At 49.5% G+C, this 25,242-nt stretch overlaps 2 long non-coding RNA genes across 4 annotated transcripts in view; both read right to left on the minus strand.

Annotated features, from left to right (window-relative positions):
* Positions 1-4,696: 4,696 nt before the first annotated feature.
* LOC116737946 overlaps positions 4,697-25,242 on the minus strand; it is a 32,132-nt gene continuing 11,586 nt past the window's right edge. The window contains exons 1-4 of one of the 3 annotated variants that reach the window (XR_004343311.1): positions 10,047-10,741; positions 8,342-9,251; positions 6,990-8,205; positions 4,697-5,469 (exon numbers count right to left, since the gene is read on the minus strand). This is a non-coding gene — a long non-coding RNA (uncharacterized LOC116737946). Of the gene's footprint in view, positions 5,470-6,989; positions 8,206-8,341; positions 10,742-25,242 lie in introns of those variants that run through there. The other 2 variants (XR_004343309.1, XR_004343310.1) reach the window with 2 other exon arrangements.
* Positions 13,500-22,548, minus strand: LOC116737947. Its single transcript, XR_004343312.1, has 2 exons — positions 16,630-22,548; positions 13,500-15,220 (listed from the first exon to the last, which is right to left on the minus strand). It is a non-coding gene; the product is annotated as an uncharacterized LOC116737947 (long non-coding RNA).

Below are 25,242 nucleotides of genomic sequence, written 5' to 3' on the forward strand. Positions count from 1 at the left end.
GGAGGAGAGGAAGAGGAGGAAGAGGTGGAGGAGGGGGGAAGGGGGAGGGGAAGAAGGAGGAAGAGAAGGGGGAGGGAGAGGAGGAGAGGCAAGGGGAGGAGGAGGGGGAGGGTGAGGAGGAGGAGGAGAAGGTGGAGGAGGAGGAGGAGGAGGGTGAGGAGGAGAGGGAAGAGGAGGAAGAGGTGGAGGAGGGGGAAGGGGAGGGGGAGAAGGGGGAAGAGAAGGGGGAGGGAGAGGAGGAGGAGGGGCAAGGGAGAGGAGGAGGAGGGGGAAGGGGAGGAGGAGGGGGAGGGGGAGGGCGGGGCAGAGGAAATGTGAAGGTACCTGGGGGGACAGCAACAGCAAGGGGCTGGGTGAGCTCAGAAAACAGGCGAGAGAAGAGGGATGAAAATCACAAAGGGTGGAGAAGGAACAAGGTCACACGGGAGGCTAACGGAGACACAGAGGAAGGGTGGGTTTTAAAGAGTTGAGTACGAACAGCCACAGGCCTACCTTGGTGAGGTAGGTGGGTGTGGCAAAGCAGGGGTAAGGGAGTGAGAAGCGTCCTGCAAGTGTAAGGTGTTCAGCCTTAACCCACGGGTGGAGCGGGGGCTGGGCTGGTTTTGGGGAAAAGATAATGGGTTAAATTGAGGGGTTTAACAGGTGGAAGCACCTAGGAGCCGCTGAAAATATGGAAATGGTGAGTTCTGGAAAACCATCTGCAGCTAGAGCTCCAGTTTGGGGGAAATCAGTACCTGGTGGGCGTGTCTGGAAGCAGGGGAGTTGAGCACGATTAGTCAGGGAAAAGAGCGGGTAGGAAAGCAACAGAGAGGGTTTTGGGGAAATTGTAACCACAGGACTGCAAAAGAAGTAGTGACATGACCTCACTTGATGTGGGCGGCAGACAGAAAGTTTGGGCTGCAAATTCCAAGTGTTTTCCCAGACAAGTAAGAAGGAGGTCAGAAGGAGGAAGCGGTGGTGAGGAGAGCAAGGGAGGTCGAGAGGCCTGAGCTTCGTCAGGCAGGGCTGGCGGTCACCTGTCAGGTGGCGCGGCTTCTCCGGGCGACAGAGTGCGCGGAGTGCAGCAGGTGCACCCCACCCCCTCCTCGGGGATGCCACGTGGAGACACGCAGTGGCAGCGGCAGGCTGGCCTTTGCCTGGGTCAGCACCTGTGGGCAGAGGCAGCGCTGATGACCCCTGCGAGCTCGTTCTTAAGCCTTTTCTCCCCACCTTGCTTGGTGCTAGAGAACCAGTGCTGTTTTTAACCTGACCACTTCCCTTCCGTAGTAAGAAAGTGTAATTTACAACAGCTCAAATATAACCTCTGGCTTTCTTCACCTTGTGTTCTGCTTTTGTTTTTGTTTTGAGAGGGAGAGAGAGAGGGCACGAGTGAGTGAGGGGCAGAGAGAGAGAGAGAGACAGACAGACAGACAGACAGATGGGCGGGGCTCACGCTCACCCAAAGCAGGACTCAAACTCAGGAACCGTGAGATCATGACCCGAGCCAAAGCCAGATGCTTAACCGATAGAGCCACCCAGGTGCCCCCTTCGCCCTGTTTTCTAAACTGAACCGTATTAAACTTAGTTCTGTCCGAGCCACAGAAACCTAGTCATCTGTACCATTTTTCTTCATGTGCCTTGTTAGACTGAACTTTTTGCCAGCTTGAGCCCGGCCCTGCCTTTCAAGAAAGTGACCTGGTTAACTATGGAATGAGCTCACTGCCAGGCAGGAAAGGTTCACAGATGAGGTCACCGCACTTCTCACTGTGAACAGAATTTATTCCCTTGCTGCTCCTTTCGAATGACCTGAGGCGGTCTTTGATTTTATCCGTTTGTTTGGTTTTTTTTTTTTTTTTTTTAGGTATCTAGCATCAAAACAAAAATCCTCAGAAATACTTACTGCAGAACTTCTCTAAAATAGAACTATTGGCAACACGCTAACAGTTAACCATTTATCAGCATTATAACACATGCAATTCAGGGCAATGAAATTCAACTTAAAAACCGGAAGAAGTACTTTGGTCTTTCTGCTCTGTATTTCTGTCTTCTCGGTTCTTATTCACAGTCCCAAAGGTCACCAGTGTATTTTCTCTCCTTTAATTGGCTTCACGGTGCTCTTCCCCCATCATTATAACCGATTTCAGATGGTGCTAGAAAATTATATTGACTCTGAACACCAAAAGAAATCAGTCATCCTCTAAGGGGCCACGGGAGGATGTGAGGGTCGGCAGGGACCAGAGAGTAATAAATCCGCCGTACGTTTGGCCTTTTAACCCTCACACGATGGAGTCTGTACGGCAGAAGGATTATTACACAAACGAGGATGAAGTTCTAACAATAAGACGTCCACACAATTAGCTCGTCAGATGTGACGTTGCTGTTGGCAGGGCGAGGAAGGTATTGGCTGTGTCAGGCAGACTCTCGTGGCCGTCTGGTCTCCCGGGGCTGTCCCGTGCATCCCTTGTGCAGCTGGCCTCCCCCAAGAACACTGATTTCAAATGGTGCTAGACAATCACTATTTAAATCTAAACCACCATATGAAACCAGCTTCCTGAAGAAGCTTTATGATCTATTTTTTCTTCAGAATGCGCTCTTACAATAGACTCAAGACAACCTAGAAAGGAAAAAGCTGAAACCCGGCTGCGGCTATTTACTTTGTGGTGTAAACAGAGCTTCGGTGACTCCTGTACGGGTGTACTGTTATCACCGAATCTGCGGTTGGTGGTGGTGGGGGGGGGGGCGCGCCTGTGGAGTCTTTATTCTTGATCTGCCCAGACAAAGGTTCAGTTTTATCATTCAGAGGCAAGGGCACGTGTCAACCCCTTTCTTTCTGATGGGAAGTCAAGGGAAATCCTTTACTTGGGTAAAGACGCAGAGCTCTTCCTGGAGTCGAAGCATCCAGGTGCAGAAGACAACCAGAAAGGGGCGCTGACGAAGCTTACCACATACGTGTACATGGTCCCAGATAAGCAGGTGGTCTCGTACAAGTTGAAGAAAAAACTTTCCTAAACCTTACTTTCTCTTCGAGGTAACTTTGTATGGTTCAAAGGATTACTGTGATTCTAGGGTCCAAGGAGGCGACAGGATAGCTCAGAGGCAGAGGAACGGGCTGATGCTAGTGAGAGCCTAATGCTTTCTTCCCAAAATAGAATTCCTTCGACTGCGTCTATGAGTTAAAGAGTTTTGGTAGCTTTACTTAACTGTTATGAAAAATTTCAGACCTCCGTGACGTTTGAATGACAATAAAATGAATTCCTGAATTCATACCACCTCAACCCAACCATCGTTCATTTCTGCCATCTTGCTCTAGCCCCGCCATGTATGCGTAAGACCCCGTGTTATTTCTCTGCTGGGTTGTTTGAAAGCAAATTGACAAGCGTCCCGACACTCTGCTCCTAACGTCTTGAGCATGTGTACAACGAGGCCATCTTAAAACAATGAGGCCATTCTTCTGCACAATCACAACACTTTCATCATACCTAAGAAAACGGACAACCTTAGTACCCTCTAGAAACCAGTCCACATTCAACTTTTCCCATCAGCCCAGATCCCATCAGGTTCACCCGCTCAGACCCCTTTTACCCTACACTGCTCCCCACCTTTTCTTGGCTTTGTCATGACACGTCACCTTGTGAAGACGGGTTCTAATCCTGGCAGCACCATTTGCTTTGTCTGTTCCTGTTGGCTTAATGAATAAATGAACTGAACTTCAGCCTCTCTTTTTGACTCTCCTCATTCATCATCCTCCTTTATCATCTCCCTATGAGCTTGGGAAGAACACCCAATTACAATGAGCCTGTGGTTGATGATTTCAGGTGGGCTCAGCAGGGTGCCATGGGGGTTGGGGGGGGGTGCTTCGCTTAGGTCTGATTAACATTCTTACCCCTTATAGGCTGGACCGGTTTTCTCCTCCTAAGCAGATCCCAACACAAACTCCTTCCTCAGGGAAAAGCATCCGTTGCCCACACCTCCTTCTACCATGCTGGGTTTTCCATCCGTGTGAGTACGGGACTGGAACACCATGGGCTTACAGAGATGCGCGGCAATCATCGCATCAAAGATGCAACAGCTCACAGACCACGAAGGGACGCATGCACTTTGTGAGGCGACAGGCAGTCAGTTACAGGTTTCAACTGGAGAGTCCATTCATTCAAGCATTCAAACCTAAAAAAGACGAATCCCTGCAACTCTTCAGTAACTATTTCACTGATTTTGGGAGTAGCTGGGGGGGCCACCGCATCTTTCCGTGTGTGCTGTTGTCATTTGTAAGGTCAGCACTGAAGCGGCAAGGGACGGCCAGGTTACTCTCATCAGTGCAAACATCCAAAATCTGAACAGAAAGGTCTGCTTGCTTTTTTTTTTTTTTTTTTTACAAAGGACTAGTCCCAGCTCTTGCCTGCTGCCAGTTAGAAGTGTTTTTCTTTTTTCTTTTTTTTTTTAATTGTTTTAACATTTATTTATTTTTGAGACAGAGAGAGAGCATGAACAGGGGAGGGTCAGAGAAAGAAGGAGACACAGAATCTGAAACAGGCTCCAGGCTCTGAGCGGTCAGCACAGAGCCCGACACGGGGCTCGAACCCACGGACCGTGAGATCATGACCTGAGCCAAAGTCGGATGCTTAACCGACTGAGCCAGCCAGGCACCCCTAGAAGTGTTTTTCAAATGATGGACACTTCAGTTACGGGGAAAACTTTTCCTAAAGAATGAATTTCTTCCTTTTATTTACGTCTGATGAGACCATACATGTCCTCGTACCTCGAATGTATGTCACACCCACATATACACACATACATGCACACGCACGTACACACTACACGTACAACCATATGGTTTTGCAGAGCCGATCAGACACGGTAGGTTTTCTGCATTATGCTTTAAGCATGCTTCTCAAGAAACTCGGCAGAAGAACAAAGGTGGATATGTTCTTTCGCACCTATCGCTGTCTCCTCCTGTGAGCCCTGTTTGACAAGGCATTTTCAGCAGGCAAAAACTTAATAAGCAAAGTCATTTAGTATATTTCTCTGCAGGTTTGAAGCCCTTGGGAAGAAACTGAGATACTTTGTTGGTGACTCTAAAATGACTTAGAACACACGGAAACGGAGGTCTTGAGTTTGGGCCTCTGTGTTCACACCATCCTTTAGAGCAGGAGGCCAGTTTCTTGAAAGGAAGTCTACGTGAGGAGGAGACTGGCTACCAAAGCAACGGGGACAACGTCTCACCGTTCACTAGGAGGGAAATGAACAAAAGTAAGTTGATAAAACAACAGGGGCTCATCCATTCTCTCTCTGGGACGTGCACAGGGACACAGGATGACGGTGACTGGTTCCTTAACTTGGGTAGGGAAGTATCTGCTTACTTTGTGGAGTCTTTTGGTGACATTCAACGACAAGGAAAGACTGGCGTGCTTTCCATTCTCCCATGTTTTCCATCTCCAACAATCAGCCTGACTGTTCTGTATTTTTAGGCCAGGATACGGGAGGGCCGAATTTCTGTAATTCAGGGGGTTTCTATTTTAACCATCAACAATTTTAAGGTGCTGCACCATTTGAAAGGAGTGTTATTTTTTTGCCAATTCTTTCTCACACACAGAACACACGCTTAAAATCGTTAGGCTCTCCCTCTCCAGCATTAATCACCTTTCAAGAAGCAAATCGTTCCTCAGTGTCTCTTGGCCCGCAAGCCATGAGAATGGGTTTCTGTTTCAAAATCCAGTCTGTGCCAGCATACTTCATGCTGTTTTTGAGCAAGCTGCCCCTTTGTATTTTTTCTTCCAAATCTGATAGGAAAGTTGGAGCCTGAAATGTGAATCAATAAACCACACCAGTAACTCCTGTGTGGCAAAAGCGGAACGGCACAAGTACATTGTTTTCGTCGAAGTGAAATGCCAGTCTGTTCTTGCAGGAGCAAGCTGGATTAGGATAACTTCCCTGGAGGCTTAAGAATTTCACAAGAAGACTGGATCTGCCTAGGACACTTAAGAATGCAGCTTCAAAATGTTACAGGCATCAGTATACAAGAGGCCCGACTTGAGTAACTCAGGCCAGACTAAAATTGCAACTGTTACTGGTATGGTGCTAGAGCATTTAATTCTCATTCTCTGTTGACTCCTATGCCTTTAAAGAATGCTTTCCTGCAGGAAGCAAGTGAGCAAGCTGGCAGAATCTGGAGCTGTGGTTCACAGGTGAAGCTTCAGCTCTGCTGTTTACTAACCATGGGATCTCGGGTGATCATTTAATTTTTCCAAGCCTTAGTATCCTGAGCTAGAGAATGGAGATCTGCACTCCTGTGCTGGAGTGGTCGTTAGGGTCATATGGAAACAGTCTAAAATTTTTATTTTATTTTAATTGAGTGAGAGTGTGTGCATGCGAGTGGGGGAGGGGAGAGGGGGAGAGGGAGGGAGGGAGAAGGAGAGAGAGAGAGGGAGAGGGGGAGGGAGGGAGAGAGAGAGAGAGAGGGAGGGAGAGAGAGAGAGAGAGAGAGAGGATCCCAAGCACGTTCCATGCCTAGTGTGGAGCCTGACACAGGGCTTGATCCCACGGCCGTGAGATCATGACTTGTGCCGAAATCAAGAGTTGGATGCCCAACAGACTAAGCCACCCAGGCGCCCTGGTCTATAATTTTTAAAGCGCTACACACATTTGTCATTTTATTGGATGGGTCAGAACTCTGGAGTGTCTTTTCAGGGTAAAGGCCAAAATAAACTCAGAAGTAGACGGGAAGGCATTTTGAAAAGCTTCTGTTTTGGGAACACCTCCTCTGTGCCAGGCACTGTGCTACGTACTTTCAACGTATTTTCTCAACATTCACGACCACCTAACAAGGCTGGTTGGTATCCCCATTTTCCAGGTGGGGGAACAGAGACTTAGAGAGGGCACAAGACTTGTTCTTGGCCACAAAGCTCATGAATGGCAAGACCAGGATTGAAACACTGACATGGCTGATTCCAAGCCCAGGCTCTTAGTCATTATTCTTTCCTGCTCAGTGCTTTATAGATGCTGTAATGGCTAACCTTCAATGGCCTCCGGGATGTCTGAGCATACACTGGCTCCAGGTTTCAGGGTTTCATCAGGGAGCACATCAGTCACTCATTAAAACCAGCTTTGGCCCCGATTAGCAGAAGCAGCACCACACAACGCCCCTAAAGGAACTAAAAAACTTGGAAATAAGCTGGGTCTGGCTAGCACTGAAGGGTCAGGGACCTGGACCCTCAGCCACACTTCTGATTTGCAGCATGACCTAGAGCAAGTCATACCTTCTTGGAAGCTTCGTTTTCCCATTTATCTTCGGGAAGCTCAAGTCAAAAGAGCATGGTGAACTCGTCCAACAGATCATGGCATGCTATCAGGACAGTGCTAAAATACCATCTCCAAAATACAGCCCAGGCAATTCTCCCAAGTTTCCCATTTCTGCGGGGCAGTGGGGCAGGAGGGGCCGTGCAAGCTTCTGGATCCAGCATGTCAAATCTGCAGCTGGCTCCCTGCACCGCCTTGGGTGAGTTACTTTGACTCTGGGCTTCAGTCTCCTCACCTGTCAAATCAGGGGAACAGCAGTACCTGCCACATAGGGTTGTTGTGAGAATTAAGACACAGAAGGAAAAGCAACTTCAACTAGAAAGAGCACAAGGCAAACATTCAGTAAATGATGGCTGTGCTGTTGGGAATAATAAATCAGTCTTCCTTCAGCACACCGTGAGCAGAGACGTGTCTGAGAGATCTGCCACAGTTTGTAACGAAAGGGCTCACGATCCTGCCTGCATACGTTTTGTTGTACACGAAGGCATTCCAGAGTCGCTAGCTGCAGAGGTGTTTGAAAACTACTAAAATCTGAAGAGACACCCTTGGATGTACAAACGGCATCTCCCACTGAATTAACTGAAATGAGTGTCTTTAATATTTTCCAACTTTCTCTCCTCTTCCTATTCTAAGACCCGAACATGGGATCAATACTCTTATTTTTAAGCAGGAGTTCATATTATAGGCTTTTTTTTTTTTTGCAATAGTAAATCGGGAATTGGGTGTTCAAAAAAAAAAGGAATAAAGATCAAACACCGATGACCATTAAATTCTTTTTACTGGAGAAATCATCTAGGAACAAAATAAAACAAAACTCCCTTAAGGCTGATTTACGAGCACAAGCCTCTACTTACATGGGGATGTAAAAGCGATCTGATGGATATTTTCCAGGCGCAGAAATCTTCAGGAGGCATTTGTTCAGAAGATCAGCGCCTGGAATTTAAATGACAGTGTGAACCCTTCGGAAACATCCCAGAGCAACAGAGGAAGTAAAAGTCAGTTGTTTTCTCTTGTTGCCCCACCAATGTCAGAAAGAGACGAATTTTTAAAAACGAGAAATAAACAGCACCTTCTCTTTCCTGCTTAAGACACAGAGGTTGGGGAAGTTCCTGTGCACTGAGGGGCCTCGTGCTGGTGCTCTCTCTGTCCAGGTGTGGCAGCCGCTGTGGAGACAGTCTGCTGACGTGAAGCCACGCATTTCGCAGATCGCCAGGGTTTGCTCAGCGAGAGGGCATACAAAATAAAATACGGTATAAATCTCTAGCTCTAATCATGAAAGAAGGCATAAAAGCAGCCTGTCTAGAAGATGTGAGGAAGTTTCTATTTTAAAAGTTGACTTTGCAACCTCATGTTGCAGCAGCATGGGACTCCAGAAGGCCAGCAGAGGGCAGCACTGGCCTGGAAGTAAACCTTCACTGCTTCAGAGCTGGGCAGAGGGCAATTAAGAACTGAAACCGCAAGACTTTCTCCCTTCCGTGGTCTAACTTTAAAGCTGGAATGCACCTTGCACCACATCACAGGAGGGGACGCCCATTAGAGAGGTCTTTGTTGCTGAAAACCGATCATTCAAGGGCACCTCAGTCTCCTGACATGTGACCTGTCACAGCAAGGGGGTGGGAGGGACCAGGGGGGGGCTCCGAGGAGGGTTCCTCTCGAGGAGCTTAAATCTCACCAGCTCACATTTCACCCGGCGCAAGGCTGAGTGACTCAGCAGCGTGATGAAGAGAAGTCCACCTTGTCAAGTTAGCACCAACTGCAACTTCTAAGTTAATGATTACAACTCCGCAGAGGAACTTAAACACAGCCGAGGCCGCAGAGCAGGCCGTGCTTATCAGCAGATGGGGTGGTGCGGTCTAGGTCTAGGTACACGCATCAGAGCCGGCTGGGGAAGAAAACAGACCGCCCTTCGCAGGTGTGGTCTGTAAGCCAAGTACCGTTGGACACGTTCTCCCACAACTATGCCCGTGCACTTCAAGATGCTATCAAAACAGGGACATGTTATGTGGGGCACATTCTTGTGAGCTGGGCCTGAAATTCAAAAGCACCTTGACAAGTAAGCGAAATGGTCAAGAGAGGCCATAGTTCTATTCCATACTGTCAAACAACAGAAAAATGAATCTAAAAAAATTCAACCTGAGGGGTACAAATGAGAAGGAAGATCAGGGTAAACATAAAATTCAAACCACCGTGGACTATTAGATCACACACGATTCTGAAAATATTTAAATACTATTACAAAATAACAGCATGTTTCCACAACGGTCTGATCATAAAAACGAGGACAGGAACCAAAGTCACGGAGGCGCTCTTTCCCTTTTCAGCAGAAACGGAGATGTGTCAGGCTGTGAGGAGTGCCAGTCTGTTTTTCTGGAGCTTTTCAGCATTTGGAAAAGCATGTGGACTAGTTCATTCAAGGTGCTGGGAAGTCCTCCTTTAATTAACCTTGTCCTATAAATGTACGTGACAAAGCCTGGTTCTGGGCAGGTCTCTCCCATCCTTGCTGTGGCCCCCTGTGAGCACTGGGACCTACAGCCTCCTAAGGTTTAGATGTCTGTACATCACATACAGATGGGAAGACCAGAGCACAGGAAGGTCTGGCTAGGAACACTGAATGAGTTAGTGATAAGGTTTCTCAACTACGAGGATAGGAGCTTGACAAGCCCATTTTCAGCTTCCCACTAACACCCCCTTGCGAGCACTGGACTCCGTGCCTTCCACAGTGGTTCTTGGTGGTTCTAATCTAAATGCGGGGCCGAGGCCTGGACCAAACTTACCCCACAGGGGAGAGTGACAGGCAAGGAGCACGCCTACTTCACCACTGGGACTCCTGTGGCTTTCCTGAAAGGAAGTCAAGGGTCGACATGCCTTCTCAATATGACAGCCTTGGTCACAGAGGGCCCCCAGAGGAGTCATCGCCCTGAACCTTTAAGGTCTTAGAAGCAGACCTCTGTCAATCCCTGCTCAGAATCAAACCTACCAATGAATATCTTTTCCTGGTCTTTGCCTTTCCTCATGAGCACCTGCTTGTCCGAATTAATATGCTTACACGCTGCCTTTTTAATGTCACAGGCAGTGAAGTGACTGCCCATTTAATGGCACATTTAGACTGGAAGCAGAGGCAAGCAGCATGAGGTTAGGGGCCAGAAAGACGTGGATTCAAATTTTCCCTCAGTCGCCTGTTGCACAGCTGGGACAAGGAATTTATCCTTTTTTGAGCTTTAGTTTCTTCATATGTGAAGTAGGGACAATCATGTTACTTCTTAGAGTTGGGAAAAGGTAACTAACCCAAATAAAACACAAGGTACATAGACCTTCAGTAAATGTTAACCCCTCTCCCACCCCGACTCCCCATACTCCCCTGGGAGGGAACAGCCCATCTAACATTTTGGATAAAACGTCCAAAAGTACAAGGGTGCCTGGGTGGCTCAGTCGGTGAAGCGTCTGACTCTTGATCTCAGCTCAAGGCTTGATCTCAGGGTAGTGAGTTCAAGCCCTGCGCTAGGCTCTGCACTGGGCGTGAAGTCTACTTAAAAAAAAAGTCTGGAGTGCCTGGGTGGCTCAGGTGGCTCAGTCGGTTAAGCGTCCGACTTGGGCTCAGGTCATGATGTCGCAGTTTGTGGGCCTGAGCCCCAGGTCCGGCTCTGTGCTGACAGCTCAGAGCCTAGAGCCTGCTTTGTATTCTGTGTCTCCCCCTCTCTCTGCCCCTCCCCTGCTCACGCTCTGTCTCTGTCTCTCAATCATAAACGTTAAAAAAAAAAAATCCAAAAGTATATACAATCAGTGTGACAGATTTGGTGCGAGAGACTAAAATAACATTGGGCATCAGTCCATAGAAGCTGTGGGTCGAGAGCTTCTCTCAACTTAAAGGGTGGCGTATAAGCCAAGGACGTCACAAACAGGGATTCAAGAGTCTGGGAAAAGACACACAATCAGAAACTGGGATGAGGATATTCCAACATTTCCGTCTACCTGTTCACACACCATTGACTCATGGAATTTACGACGTACCAGGAGCTGTATGAGGCCCTGAAGGTATGTGTACAAACGAGGCAGGTGAGTCCAGTGCAAGCAAACACATAAACAGATGACGACGGAGCATAACCGGGCTCTGAGGGAAAGCGGCACGCAACGGGGCAAACGCGGGAAGCCCCAGTACGTGAGTGGGTTGCACACAGGGACGGTCACACATCTCACAGAGGGAGTAGCCACCAGAGTGGTGCAGAGCCACCAAGTCACTGCTCAGCGCCACTGATAAAGACAGACGGGTTAGAACCCATCGAGTGGCACTCACAGACTGCCTCCCAAGAGCCCAAGCACCTTGCTGGCCACCGCCAGAAGATGATGCACGTAGGTGATGTGCATGAGACCTTAAACTCTAACTGCGGAATGAAGTCTAATTAATACACAGGGACAAACCCCGTGCTGAAGTAGGTCACGCTGACAGAGAGGACCAGAGTCATTTAGGATGAGATGAGGTTGGGACAGGCTGACTAGGTCCAGGACTTTGCAGAGGAAAGGGGCCTGAGCTGGGCTCTGCAGGTGTCCTGGGCAGGTGGCAAAAGGGGGTTTCAGGGAGAGGAGGGTACATCGTGTTAAACGCAGCAGGAGGCGAAGGTCGGGGAGAATGGGGGAGCCCCCGCATTTAGGGGGACCTTTGGGTAGTTAGACTGCAAGGGACTTGAAGTGACACTGGATGCAGGACAGAGAGAGAGAGACGGTGCACTCACAGATGTATCCCCCCTCCCCCCGCACTCACACAGGGCGTGAGTTTTGAGATCAGGGTTGGCACAAGAGGAGAAAAAAAAAAAACCCACGTATGAAGAGCAGGAGAAACGTGTCTGTTAAGACCTAGTGTGGGGGAAGCACTGCACTGGAGACGCAGAGCGAGGACAGGGCACCAGCCCTCCGGGAGCTTGCAGGCTGGCAGGGGTACAGACAAGTAAGTAGACAGCATCAGGATGATGGGACACGTACCAGCAGAAAGGAAACCGCAGGCTCTGTGGGAGCCACAGGGGAGGCACCAGATCTGGGGTCTGGAGAAGCCCTCCCAAGGTCCTTCCATTCTCCATCTCCACAAAGGAATGGGCATGGGTGTGGTCATTTCCTGTGGGTTTCCTGGAGAGGCCGGGAGTCCCTTTCTCAGGGTCCCTTAATGAAGAGGTCCATTTGTCTGGAATGCGGTTTTGGCTGGGGACAGAACAGACTGAACGATCCCCTGTACAATGCCCTTCAGCGGGACAGGAGTCCTGTTTACTGTTTAGAAGGACCGACTCCAATCCTTTAGAGTCCAGAGGGGGCCGAGCGTGTCCCGGGATGCTGAGTTACACTCCCAGAGGTGAAGCGGAGGTGGGACTTTCACGGGCACCGCTGAGACCTTCCCACATGCCTGCAAGTGCAGGGGAATTCTCCAGGACCACCAGAGAACAGCAGCAGGGGAGGAGCACGCCCTCACATCCTCTCCCCAGTCCTCTGAACCCCGCGTAAGAAGCCTGTGAATACGGCACCACCCTGAGCAAGAAACAGCGAGGGTGGGTGAGGGGCATGCTAATCCAAAGCGAACACGAAAATCCTAAGAAAACAACACAAGCTGCTTCCTATTTCATTTTTCCAGCTTACTGTGTAATCTTCTGTTAGGAAAATTTTACCCACGGCTTCAATTTGAAACACTTGCTAGATTGTAACTTGTTAAGTATACACAACTACAACAAAGCAAGAAGAAGAAAACCCCCAGAGATTTAGAGTGTGTGTGTGTGTGTGTGTGTGTGTGTGTGTGTGTGTGTGTGTGAGCCAAGGTGCGCTCACGTCTGTGCGGCACATGACACAGCCCCCACCTCCCTGCAACAGTGACCCCTGGGAAAGGCCACAGGGCCACAGGGCCCCCGATACAGCCAAACGCCTCTCCCCACTAGCTTTTTACAAAATAAATGGTCTACCTTAACAGTGAAGGGAATGAGGGCGATGAGAGGGAAAAATGCATTGTTACTCATCTCCGGGATCATGCTAGAAGCTAAACATGAGAAGATTTTTTCCTCCACATGGTTTCCGGGGGGCCTGGCCAGCATGGCACTAGATGTTACTAGGACTAAGAAACAGTTCCTTCCATGCAAAGATCTCGCTGGGGATGCTTCACTTATGATATATTTTGCTTTACGTCCTTAGGGCAAAACGCCTTTTGTGACAACCATGCCATTAATGTAACAAAGTGATAAATGACAGTTGCCTGACTGCCACCCGGGGCCAGTGCAGCCCCCCAGGAGGGCTCCCAGACAGGGATCTGGTGCAAATTCCCGCTCTTTGACTGGCGTTTTCTTCCTTAAATTATTTCGTCTCTCGGTTCAGGCTGTGACCCTTACACAAGTAAAGGCCCCTTCTTCTTTCTAGGCACCTGGGGAAGCCCTGGGAGACAGTCGGCGTGGTCAGCGCGGGGACCTGTGCCACGTGCTTTCCTGGCCCCTATGGATGGCGCAGGTGGCATGGAGTCCGAGGAAGAAGTGGTTTTGACCGTGCTGGGGACAGGACGGGGGAGGGGCTCCACGACCGCCGGCTCCCACTTTGGCTCATGGGGAAACGACTCCTTCCTGGGGGCTTGCAGGACCCTCAGGTCCTCCCCCAGGCAGGAGGACGGCGCTCCAGCTGCTCTCCCAAAGCCCTCCTCCTCTGGTCTGTCCAGCTTCTCTATCCCATTGTGCCCCCACTGCCCTCCCTTTACTCCATTACCAAGGGGCACTTTTAAGCCTTCTGGAGCATCTTCTAAATATTACATTTACTCGGTACCCAAAAGAGTACAACATGTTCTCAGAACATTGCTCAATTCTTTCTCCTGTGGGAAGGACTCAAAGTTTGTTTTATTAAGATCTAGTGCGACATAAGTTAATTCTCATCCAAAAAAAGAAGGAAGGAGAGAGAGAGAGAGAGAGAGAGAGATCAGTTCTCTTACTCTGGCACGGAGATAGAAATAGAAATGTTACCTCTTATTTCTGCCCAGAAGCTAATAAATTCACAACACTGACAAAAGAGATTTTGAAAAAGCTGCTTAGGTCAAATAAATGATTTGTTTCATTTTGTAAAAAATGAAGTTCTCTGCTCTGACCTAAGTAGTTTTCTAAACATTCCTCAAAGGGCAAGCGGCCTCTCCTGGCCGGGAGGCCAAAGGCCTGCTGGAGCCTCCCCCCAAGGTTTGGACAAGGGGCTGTGTGGTCAGAGGAATGAGGCCGGGCTCAGACTGGCGACTCTCCTTCCAGCTCTGTGGCCTCCAGACGACCAACCCCCCCATGCCTTGGTCTTCTCCCTGAAACAAGGAAGCTGTATTTGATCGTTTTCCTCTTGCTCTAAGTAAGATGATTATAAAACACGACATTAAGTATAAGGCTGGTTTCTGCTGTGGACCTCACCTAAGGAGTTTCAGTCATAACCCGTGTGCGGAGAGAGAGAGAGAGAGAGAGAGAGAGAGAGAGAGAGAGAGAGAGAGAAACATTCTGAATCATTCAAAACCATTAAGAATGTTGGCTCTGACTTCTGAAGGGCAGGATAAACACACCCGTGCCCAGGCGGGAACTCACTTACTGGATGTCTCTGCCTTTTTAACTCATCAGGGCCCGAGTATTTCCCAAGTAACTTCGAACGGCTTCGATGCTTCATGCTGTCACACTGATCCAATAACACAGCTTCCTGAAAGGCTGGCCACACGTCACTGGGTGTTGAATGCTTATTAACCTCTCAGTATGTTCACCTGATAGAGGCTTTTTTTTGCAACCTTTATCCAAAAGGTGAGTCCTCCCATACCCCATAGGTCAAGGAGTAAATAAAACTTCTCTCCTTAAAAAAATTCTCTTTCTCCAAACCGCATGCCAAACCCAGAGAGTCGAGACATTCTTTTGAGTGGAATGGATTCCGGCAGAATCATCTGACCTCTAACCTCCAAATGCATTTAGATTCAGCCTTTATGGATCTGAAATCACAAAGGATATAGGGATCAGCACATAGTTCTGGTTTCTAGTAGAATCTACCTCAATTCTTCCGCCTTAGAAAAACCACGAAACCTTTTAATGTTCTGTAATGTTTGTATGGCTCATTTTTTATACATACAGTATTCATGGAAAGTCAACAGAAGAATAAAGGAGGAAACATGAGTGTTAGCTGTCTGGGCCCCAGGGAGGTCACAGATCATGTGCATACTAGAACTCAGGACAATTTGCTCGAGAAAATGACCTCATTTTTGCCTTCAGAGACATTCAGCTGTATAGGAATAACTGGGCATAGGATGGGTAAAGTAAAAAAAAAAAAAAAACAAAAAAACACAACAACAAACAAAAACAAAAAACCAAAACCAACTTTTAATTTAAAAAAATCCCATACTCAAAAGGCGATAGATGCAATGCTACTTTCTCCAATTTTGAAAGCTCACAGCGGGGACAGCAGAGTTAACCACGCACAAAATTTGCAGTCAAGCAACCGACTGATTGTCACCAGACTTTTTTTTTTAAATGGCCTTATAGGAACTGAGCAAGCTGGTAGTATTTCCTAAGAGTTATTGTTCAGTTGTGAAAATGTAGAGAGCTTTTTGCTTTGTTTTTGGGAAAATCATGATCAGCTGAGATGATGAGTAGGCAGTCCGGCTTGTACTTCTTTTGCTACTTGATAAAGGCTTATTCTGCCAGGCAAGGAGAGATACTAGAGTTCGCTTGTTTTTCTTTTCTCTCTTTTTTTTTTTTTTTTTTTTTTGGACTGAGGTCATCTCTATTCATTGGTGTAGTAAACAAACCATACTTTTTTTTAAACCTCCTTTTATTTTTTTTTAATGTTTATTTATTTTTGGAGAGAGAAACAGAGTGGCAGTGGGGGAGGGGCAGAGAGCGGGGGAGAGACAGAATCCAAAGCAGGCTCCAGGCTCTGGGCTGTCAGCACAGAGCCCGACGTGGGGCTCAAACTCACAAACCGTGAGATCATGACCCGAGCCGAAGTCGGACGCTTAACCAACTGAGCCACCCAGGTGCCCCTAAACCTCCTTTTAAAAGCAACAGTACATTTTTATCCTCCCTGGGAATGAAATAAAGGCATCATAATTTTTAACACCAACATCCATCAGAGCATCTATGAATAGTGAAAGACAACAAAAAAACCCCACCCTATACCTCATTTGATATAGCTTATATAGCTCTCCATTTTACTTCTTAAACTCTCTTAATTCAGAAGCTCAAACAGAATTTTAAAACACCATTTCAAAATCCTCTTCGTTGCATTTTTAAAGATATCCGCAAATGGGTGATTTTGGTGTGTTTAAGTGAAACCACCATAGACCGGACTGTAATCGTGAGAGAACAACTCTTGGTGCTTTGCCAAAGACACCAGCGAGCCTACCATTAGGATAAGTTCCTTTTCAGTTCTTCAGTGGGCTTGATTTCACCTTCTTATCAGCTCGGTGACAACACTAGATGCGTCCAAGAACCCATTTTTCCTTTGCTCTCGCTGTTGCACTGGGAGCCCTTACAGGGCCCGGGCGAGGTGGAGAGTTCCTAGTTCGCCCAAGCTGGCCTCCCCAGGGCACTGTTCCCAGGGTGGTGACTCAGCTTTGGAGGCCACCTGCTGCGTGGGTGCCGCCACCTTCCGGGTCATTACCAGTCACGAGGGTAGAGGCACAGGGCAGAGCTGAATGGACCCAAAGGATCAACGGCTCAGGGCCAGGTCAAGGGCAGCGCCGGAAGGAAAGCCTTTGTCTTATGGAAGATTCACCCGAGAGGTGAGGCGATGGAGGCAGAGGGGCTTCGCACCTGCATCCTATGGTCTCGGGGGTCTCTGCGTGAGTGTCAATGCCGCGACTTATGATGAAGACAGGGCCACGGGGCAGCTCCCACTTTCAACGCCACTTGAAGTCACCACGGATGTTGAAAACAATAAATGGCATCCGCTGTCTCCAAGATACCCACGTACCTTTGAGGCCTTTCCACCAGCGGCGTCCAAAGCACCTTCAGGGCATTCTCTCTCCTTCCTTTAGACAACCCCTTGCTCCAACTAAAATAAGCTGTCTGCCGTCCCCTGCTCGGCAGGCCCTCCGGCTCCCGAGTACTGTGAGAAACGGCCGAGCTGTCAGCGCTCACGGGCACTGAGCTCCTCCACCTGGGATCCCTTCTCCTTCTTCGGCCCTTTTAATGTTCGTTCTGTTCAGCGTTTCCTCCTTGCCGGAGCGAGCCTACCTGGACCCCCCCAGGGCTCAGCTCCGGCCTCCCCACTCGCGACGGTCACGTCTGTACCGTGTCAATCAACTCATGTTCACGGAGTCCCCTAATGCGTTAAGGGACGAACGCTCAGGGGACACGTACGCCATGTCTGATGCTGTGTCAAGTGCAAGGAGCACGAAGGAGAGAGACGGGGCGCCTGCCGCAGGAGGCTCCCTCCCTCGGAGGGAGGAGAGGGATGGGCGCCGGGCACACGAGGGGAGGCCTGTCTGGCAAGGGAGCGGGGAGGCTCGGCGGAGGATGCGCCAGGTCGGCCCGCAGTGTGCCTGAGTCTGACGACCGACCACTAGGCTGAGTGGTGAAGGAAGCGCAGGGTGTGAAAGGAGGAAGTTAGACAAGGAAGGGAGATGAGGAGGAGGGAACCGTATGTGGCACCTGCTCTTCAGCATGGCTGCAGCACGGGGTTCGAGGGTGGGGGGCCAGCAGGGCCTCGTCCCACAAGGACTTTGCACGGCCGTCCAGGTGCCTAGGTGTGTGAAGTGGAACCAGAGTCACGTCCGAGTGGGACAGGGGCGGATGGCAGTGCTGCCCGGAACTGGGAATTTTTCAGCCGAGAGGCACTTCCACATACATTATCTTCTGTAGTCACCACCACACTCTTGAGCCATTTATTTGGCAATTAATCACACACCGCCTTGTGACATGTTCATTTCTGCTATCTCGTTCCTTAACGCTGCCTGCATGTTTGTCGTCTTCCCCCTTCTCCTGGACTATCAGCTCTCTGCAGGCACAGAACGACACCTTCTTTTCTGGTGGTTCCGGTGACCAGCACAGCGGCTTACACCCACAGACGCTTGATAACAGATGTCTTAATTGAAATTTTAGACGGTGCTTTTGCCACACGGCCGGCCAAGTAAGTAAGTAAACTCACAGCAAATGACCCTCGAGTCCTAGGATTCAGATGATACGTATGGCACAGGTAAGAAATGGTATGAAATACAGGTAAGGTGAGCTCATGCTGTGAGGTCCTGGAATCCGAACTCTTGCACAGGAGGGTTTTGAGCAGGACAGTGATGTGACTGATGCATGCTTAAAAGGATGAATCAGTGAGCATCAGGAGGGGCTAACAGAGAGAGGGAACAGTACAGGAGAGGTAAGCGTCGCTCACCGAGGGGACTGTTTCTCTGCCATCTGCAGGGACACGAGGCTCTTTGCTCCAGGGCCCCTTGGGCTCACCTCCGTTCTTCCCTGAGCTCCATCACACCCAAGAGGAACATTTGGCGCTTCGGGTCTCTGCTTACTTGTCTTCCCCCTCCCTTTACTCGCTAATAATTAGCAAGCAACAGTTATATGTCAGACACTGTGACACAAAGATGAAAGTCTAATATCTAATACAGTGCAGAGGGCTTCCTGAAGGAGGTGAACCCTGAAACGAGTCTTGAGAATGAGTAGGTGTTAAACAGAAGAGGAAGAGAGAAGAGCGTGTGCAAAGATGCAGCCCTGGGGCAAAGGAGCTTGGGCTCGGGGAAATTCTGAGAGATGTGCTGGAACCTGGGTAAGGAAGAGCCATTAAAGGGCTTTAAGTAAGAGAAAAAACACAATCAGATTAACATGTTGGAGCAAGATCAGTCTGGAGGCTGAAGGTAGTGACCCTGGAGCCTGGTAGTGACATTGTCCCGTACAGATTCGACAGAAGTAGAATGGTTAAGCCCTGGAGATGGAATGTGTAGTGAGAGGGTGACTGAGAAAAATCTTTGTAAAAGAGCTTTAAGATTGACACATTTCACACAGGGGATCCGGCAACAGGTAACACACGCACTGCCTGGTTCTGGCCACAAGGTGGCAGCTGCACACAGCCACACTGGCGGCCAGCCCCGTCCAGGTTTGTTTGCAAAAAACAGGACAGTTGATTTTGATCACCAGAAGTGGCTGGCCTTTTTAAAGGCTTTTGGGACTAGTAATTTTGAGTGACAAAGAACAGTTACCATTCTCATACTTTAGTTCACTGTGAAGTCAATTTAAGACGTTCTCTACTCAGGCTGGCTTCTCCTCACCCCCATGAGACGTGACAAAATTTCAGATCTGTGACTTGCAAGACAATCAGCACAACTTTCTACCACCTTCTTGTCTTTCCATCCCCAGACTGATCACCTGATTAGCCCCCCCCCCCCCCCCCCGAGATTTGCAGTGCCGCTTACCAAGTCCCCAAGCCCCTGGCAGGGCAGCAGAAGGACCTTCTGCCTGGGGGCAGCCTTTAAGGACGTCATTCTTGGTGGAGAGTGGATGGAGCCACCCAAACATAAGAGAACGGGGCTCTCCACCACGCAGGGCAGAACCACTAAGTACATTCTGGAAAGGAGCCACAAGCTCTCTAAGCTTGCCTCGTAAGCGGTTTCCTCCCTCTGAAAACCTTTCATGGTGGAAGCCATGACGTATCGGCTGATTTGGGGGGAGGAGCGTGAAAACTGCTCTCCTTACCCCTCAGGGGGGCTCTTTTAAGGGCAGCCAGCTGAGCCCTCACAGAAATGTGCTGAGAGTCTAAAACGTGTAGGCTGAGAAGGAAGTTTCAGTGAAAGGGCTTTCACCAAGGAGAACCAGCTAATAAAGAGCTTGGCCGCCATGACTAAGTCCGACAACGACCCTTGAAAGTGCAGGAAAACTGGCGGACGCTGCGGGGGACCTCAGCAAGTGGGGGGTGAGGGGGGCACCACCTCCAGGTCAGCGGCGACGCCTACCCGAGGCCCCTTGTCTCCACCACGTAGGTCATCTGAGGGCAACGCTGGGGCATGTGTTCCACGTGGGACTGAGAAGGGCCACTTCTTCCGCTGAGGGAAGGACTGCTGTCTAAGCACCAGGGGAGGGAGACGGGGCACGTGAGGAGGTGCCAAGCTGAGCACTGCTCCACAACGGAAGGGCATCGAGCGCCCACGGCCCCTTCAGCTTCCCTGGTCCGTCACTCGCTCTGACTGGCTCTCCCGTGAACCTGTGGCCCATTTACTGTTTCTCACTCAGAGGCCAAAGAGCCTGAAGAGCCTGAAGGAAGAGGAACAGATCCCATCACCTGCACGCTTCACTTACTGCACGTTCAAATCCTTGCAGCAGCCCCTCGAGGCAGGTACTATTTCAATTCCCATTTTATGGATGAGGAGACTGAGGCAAAAAGACATTAGGTAACCTTAAGCGGCCAAAGTCACACACCTAACAAGCGTGGGATTCAGATGTGGTCTCCTGCCTCATCACATCAGCAGGGACAGAGAGGCCAGTAACCTGCAGAACCACACCGGGCACCCGCGGGGCGCGGTGCATGTCGGGGGCTGGAGGGAAGAGCCCAGGCTCCGGCCTCCTAATCCCAACCCCTGTGTTTCCTCCACACACTCTGTTGTTTCTTCTACACTTGACGGCCAGGAGAGACAGATGGAACCTCAATCAAAACCGAGCAGCTAAGCAGAAGCTTACGAAGAGAAACCCTTCCCTTGTACGGAAATCAACTCACGCTTTTCTCAGCACATACAAAAGTCCTCCGGTCTCGAAAGTGATTCTGGAGAGGATCACCTACGCCCCAGACAGGATCCCTTCCATCCCTTCCCTTAAGTTGTACTTAATTTATAACCTCACTGGAGTTTTTCAGTTGATTTAACATCACCGGTGGTTTAAATCGGCGCACCACAACTTGTAAGAACCTAACGGCAGAGGTCATGTTGTTCTCAACATCAGAACAGCGACGCCTGCTTGAATCCACTCCCGGGAGAAGAGAAATAGAGTGGACTATGTCCTCAGGCCCCAACCTCCAGGGAAAACCACACTTCTGAGGCAAAAGGAGTGGCTGGTTCTCCCAGTCCACACTGGGGCCCGGGAGCCCCCCTAGAGGCCCTCTGCAATAACATCACACATTCAGGCTGCATCTAGGGACCCTAAAAACCGAGCCCATAATGTGGGTTTCAAAGCTACTCCTTTGTCAAGTCAGCAACTCACCAGCCCTCATGAATATTCTGAAGTATAATACGGAAGTGAAATGCGTTATACACTAAATTAGAGCAGATGCACTCCCCACCGAACCCCCTGCTGGAATTACTTGGGGAGGGGGGATGGCGGGAACCAGTGTTTCCAAGCGGCCCTGACGCGCTAAAAATATCTCTTCCTTCTCCTTTCATCGGTCTGGTCACCGTCCCAGACGCAAGCTCAGCACCGCCTGGTCCACCGGACCTGCTACATCGCCATCTACCTCCACTTCTGGACAGAGCGAACATTCGCAGATGTGAGTGCGAGGTTACAGGCTAGGATGGAACGCACCCCGTTATCCAAACACAGCTGCCGAAGAGAGCTGCTTGAGACCTTGGAAAGTAGAGACCTTTTTTAAAGAAAAAAAAGACTGACTGCTTTAACTAGAGCCTGGCGGTAACAACTCACTCCAGAGAGCCAGCTCAATGTTGGCACAGAAGTTCCTAGTGATACTCAGGCAAATTAGGTCTTATAAAGGGAAACTTGTGCGTAATATGCCTGTGGACAGGCTGCTCTGACCTCCCTTTGCAGCTTCAAAGATCTGCTCTGTTGCGTAACCCACAGCCTAGAAAAAATCAGGCTTTCCTGCCAGCAGCCTTGCTGCAGCCACCTGTCCCTACAGGTAGTAAAAGATTAGAAGGATCAGACCGAAGTGTTTACACAACACTATCCAGGGCTCTCTTCCTTCTAGCCCCCACCCACCCCCCCAGGTTCAAAGTTCATTCTTCTAAAACAGGGGCAGAGGTGAGCTGAAGAGCACAAAGGACAAGAGCGAAGGAGACCTGCTTATCGGCAGGCCTGCCCACTGGTGTCACGGGGGGGAGGGGAGCAGGGAGAGGGGCTCGTGAGACGGGCGCCCGCCTAAAGCCGGCCTGATGCTCGCTTGGGATCCCCTAACTCGTGGAAGTTTAAAACTAGAAAGAGGGCCAGATGACAGCCCCCAAGAAAGCAGCTGCACTTACTTCAGGGAACGATCTTCCCCAGGACTTCGGGGAGCCAATGCTGCAGGTTTCGCTTTTTCAGAACCAAGACTGTGTTTTTCTTTTTTTTTTTAATTTTTTAAAGGTTTCTTCTTGAGAGAGAGACAGAGCATGAATGGGGAGGGGCAGAGAGCGAGGGAGACAAGGAATCTGAGGCAGGCTCCAGGCTGTGAGCTGTCAGCACAGAGCCTGACGCGGGCTCGAACTCACGAACCACGAGATCATGACCTGAGCCGAAGTCGGACGCTTAACCAACCGAGCCACCCAGGCACCCCCCCCCCCGTCCCCCCAAGACTGTACTTTTCTACTCCTACTGCCCTGCTGTACTCACCACCGGTTTGAGCTCACAAGACCTGCGTGTGGGAGCCACGACAGAGCAACCCCATCTATTCAGAGCCATTTTAAAGTCCCTTGGGCCTGTCTCTCGTGGTTTTTAGCACCTGAAAGGACTCCTGCTTTCAAGTTCATGCAAATCTGCGTTCACTGTAAAATCTCCTTCTTGTTTATTCCCCTCCACAAGGGGCATGAGCAGGAAGAGGGAAGTGGCAGGCAGTCTCCTGGGGACGAGGGCTTTTCTAGGAGCCTGGGGATGTCCTGGGCTGGGGACACTTACAGGGGTGATCGAGAGACCCCAGGAGACTTCTAGGATGGCCGCCTTTCAGAGCAGGGCCACACCAAACCGAAGGCCTCGGAGGGGCTGCACCTGCTCGCCTCTCCCACCATCATCGTGGGCCACATCTGCCTTCTTCTCAATCCTCAAAGGCCAATCTCATCTCCACTACAGTGCTTTTTAACTGTGCTGTTCTCTGTGCTTGGAAGCTTCACCCCCAACTCCTCCACCCACTCTTTTCTCAACCTCTGGCTCCCACCTTAGAAATTACCTCCTCAGAGAACCACTCAAAGGAAGTCCCCCTTTCATCCTGGAGCACCTTTTCCTTCACAGCACGAAGCCTGAGTTCATCCCCCGCAACTGGACTGCTTTCCCACACACGTACTTAGCTTCCATGATGACAGAGATCACGCCTGTTTTTTTAATCACCACCATCATCATCATCCCGGTGCCGACCAGTGCCTGGCACACGGCGGATGCTCAGGGAATCTCTGCTGAGTGAATGAACAATGACACCAGCTTCCTCTCCCCGAGTTGCTCTGATCTCTGAATGTCCCATAGGAGGTACCTCTAACCCCATCTCCATGTGTTCCTGACTCCCCTGCCCTCCAATAAAACCACAATAAATGCTGGTATATCCTCCGACTGCAAATAACCAGTTATAAAGTGAGAAGTTCGTAACGGACATGGGACTGCTGGAAAGATTTGTGAACTTGGGTCTAATGTTCTACTGTGGTGGCAAAAAATTAACTTCTCTATGAAATTAAAAACTCCTCCCCCTCGGCAACGGTGTTGGGAGCACCCAGAACGGAGCAGGGTTGAAGATTAAATCGTGAATTTTAAAGCTCAGGAGCTGCTACCCCCAATCTCACTTTTGTCCCTCCTCCGATTATGCTCTGCTCCTTGGGGTACCTGCTTGTGGAGACGTTCCAGGTTAAGCCCCTAACACCTAGCACCGTGTGTCCAAAGATGCTGCCAGCCAGCTTGCTTCCACTCTGCTCCCCTGCAGGCCTGTGGAGGACACCCCAGTGTGCTACTGAGACCTGTTCAACTGCTTAATTGCACAGCCCAGCCAGCCAGCAACCTCTCTACGGCCTCTTCCTCGACAACCCAACTGGCCCCCCCACCTGCATCCTCTCACTCACGGTCTCAGCACCACACCGATTTCTCCCCAACACACCGCGATCTTAACATATCAACGTGCTCAGGGACTCCACCTGAACTCCTAAGCTCTCCACCTTTCCAAAAAGCTCAAACCCCAAGGAAAGAAGGGCTATAGCCAGTCTGGTCTGAATACAAACAAAAGATTCACTGTCAGCACCTTGAAACTTGGAAAGAATCCATCACATGTCAGCGTAAGGCTTCCACTGGAAACATGGGAGGTAGGAAGATGTCAAGGAGGAAAGGCAGAGAAATGAAAAGTCTGTCGATTCTCCCTCTGGGTCTCGCTGGTGAGGACAGAAATGCCGCTGCTTCTGTTACAGATTCTAACACCTGTGTTACAGACCAGCCTCGGAATATTCACACAGTACAGTAGAGCACAAGAGCTGGGGTCAGAAGACCTAAGCTCAAATCCTGGCTTTGCCACTACAGTGGTCCCCCTTTGCCCCTTATCCATGGTTTCACTTTCAGCTACCTGTGGTCTGTCTTCCACGGTCACCCATGGTCTGGAAGCTGATGATCTTCCTTCTGACTTATCGTCACAAGGTCAATGACTGCCTGAGGTTACGTCACAGTGCCTGTGTCATTCACCTCACTGCATCTCACCACAAATCCGTTTTTATCATCTCACATAATCCCAAGAAGGGTGAGTGCAGTATAAGAAGATACTGTGAGAGAAAGACCCCATTTATATTAACTTTTATTACAAGAGTATAATGTTATAACTGTTCTATCTTATTATTAGTTATGGTTGTTAATCTCTTACACTAATTTATAAATTATAAGTTAAACCTAATTATATACATTACAAATTAAGCCTCATTTATAAATTAAACTTTATCCTAGGTTATGTATGCATGGGAAAAAAGCCAGTATTTATAGGGTCTGGTCCTATCCGTAGTTTCAGGCATCTGCTGGGGATCTTGGACACATTCCCCCAGCACATAAGGGGACCACAGGACTAACTGTGTTAGCAGATGTTTCCAGGTCAGTACAGTGAGGATCAAGAAATCTTCCTAGAATTGCTGTGAGGATTCGGTAACAGAAC

This window comes from Lynx canadensis, chromosome A2 (genome assembly GCF_007474595.2).
Source record: "Lynx canadensis isolate LIC74 chromosome A2, mLynCan4.pri.v2, whole genome shotgun sequence".
NCBI classification, from domain to species: domain Eukaryota; kingdom Metazoa; phylum Chordata; class Mammalia; order Carnivora; family Felidae; genus Lynx; species Lynx canadensis.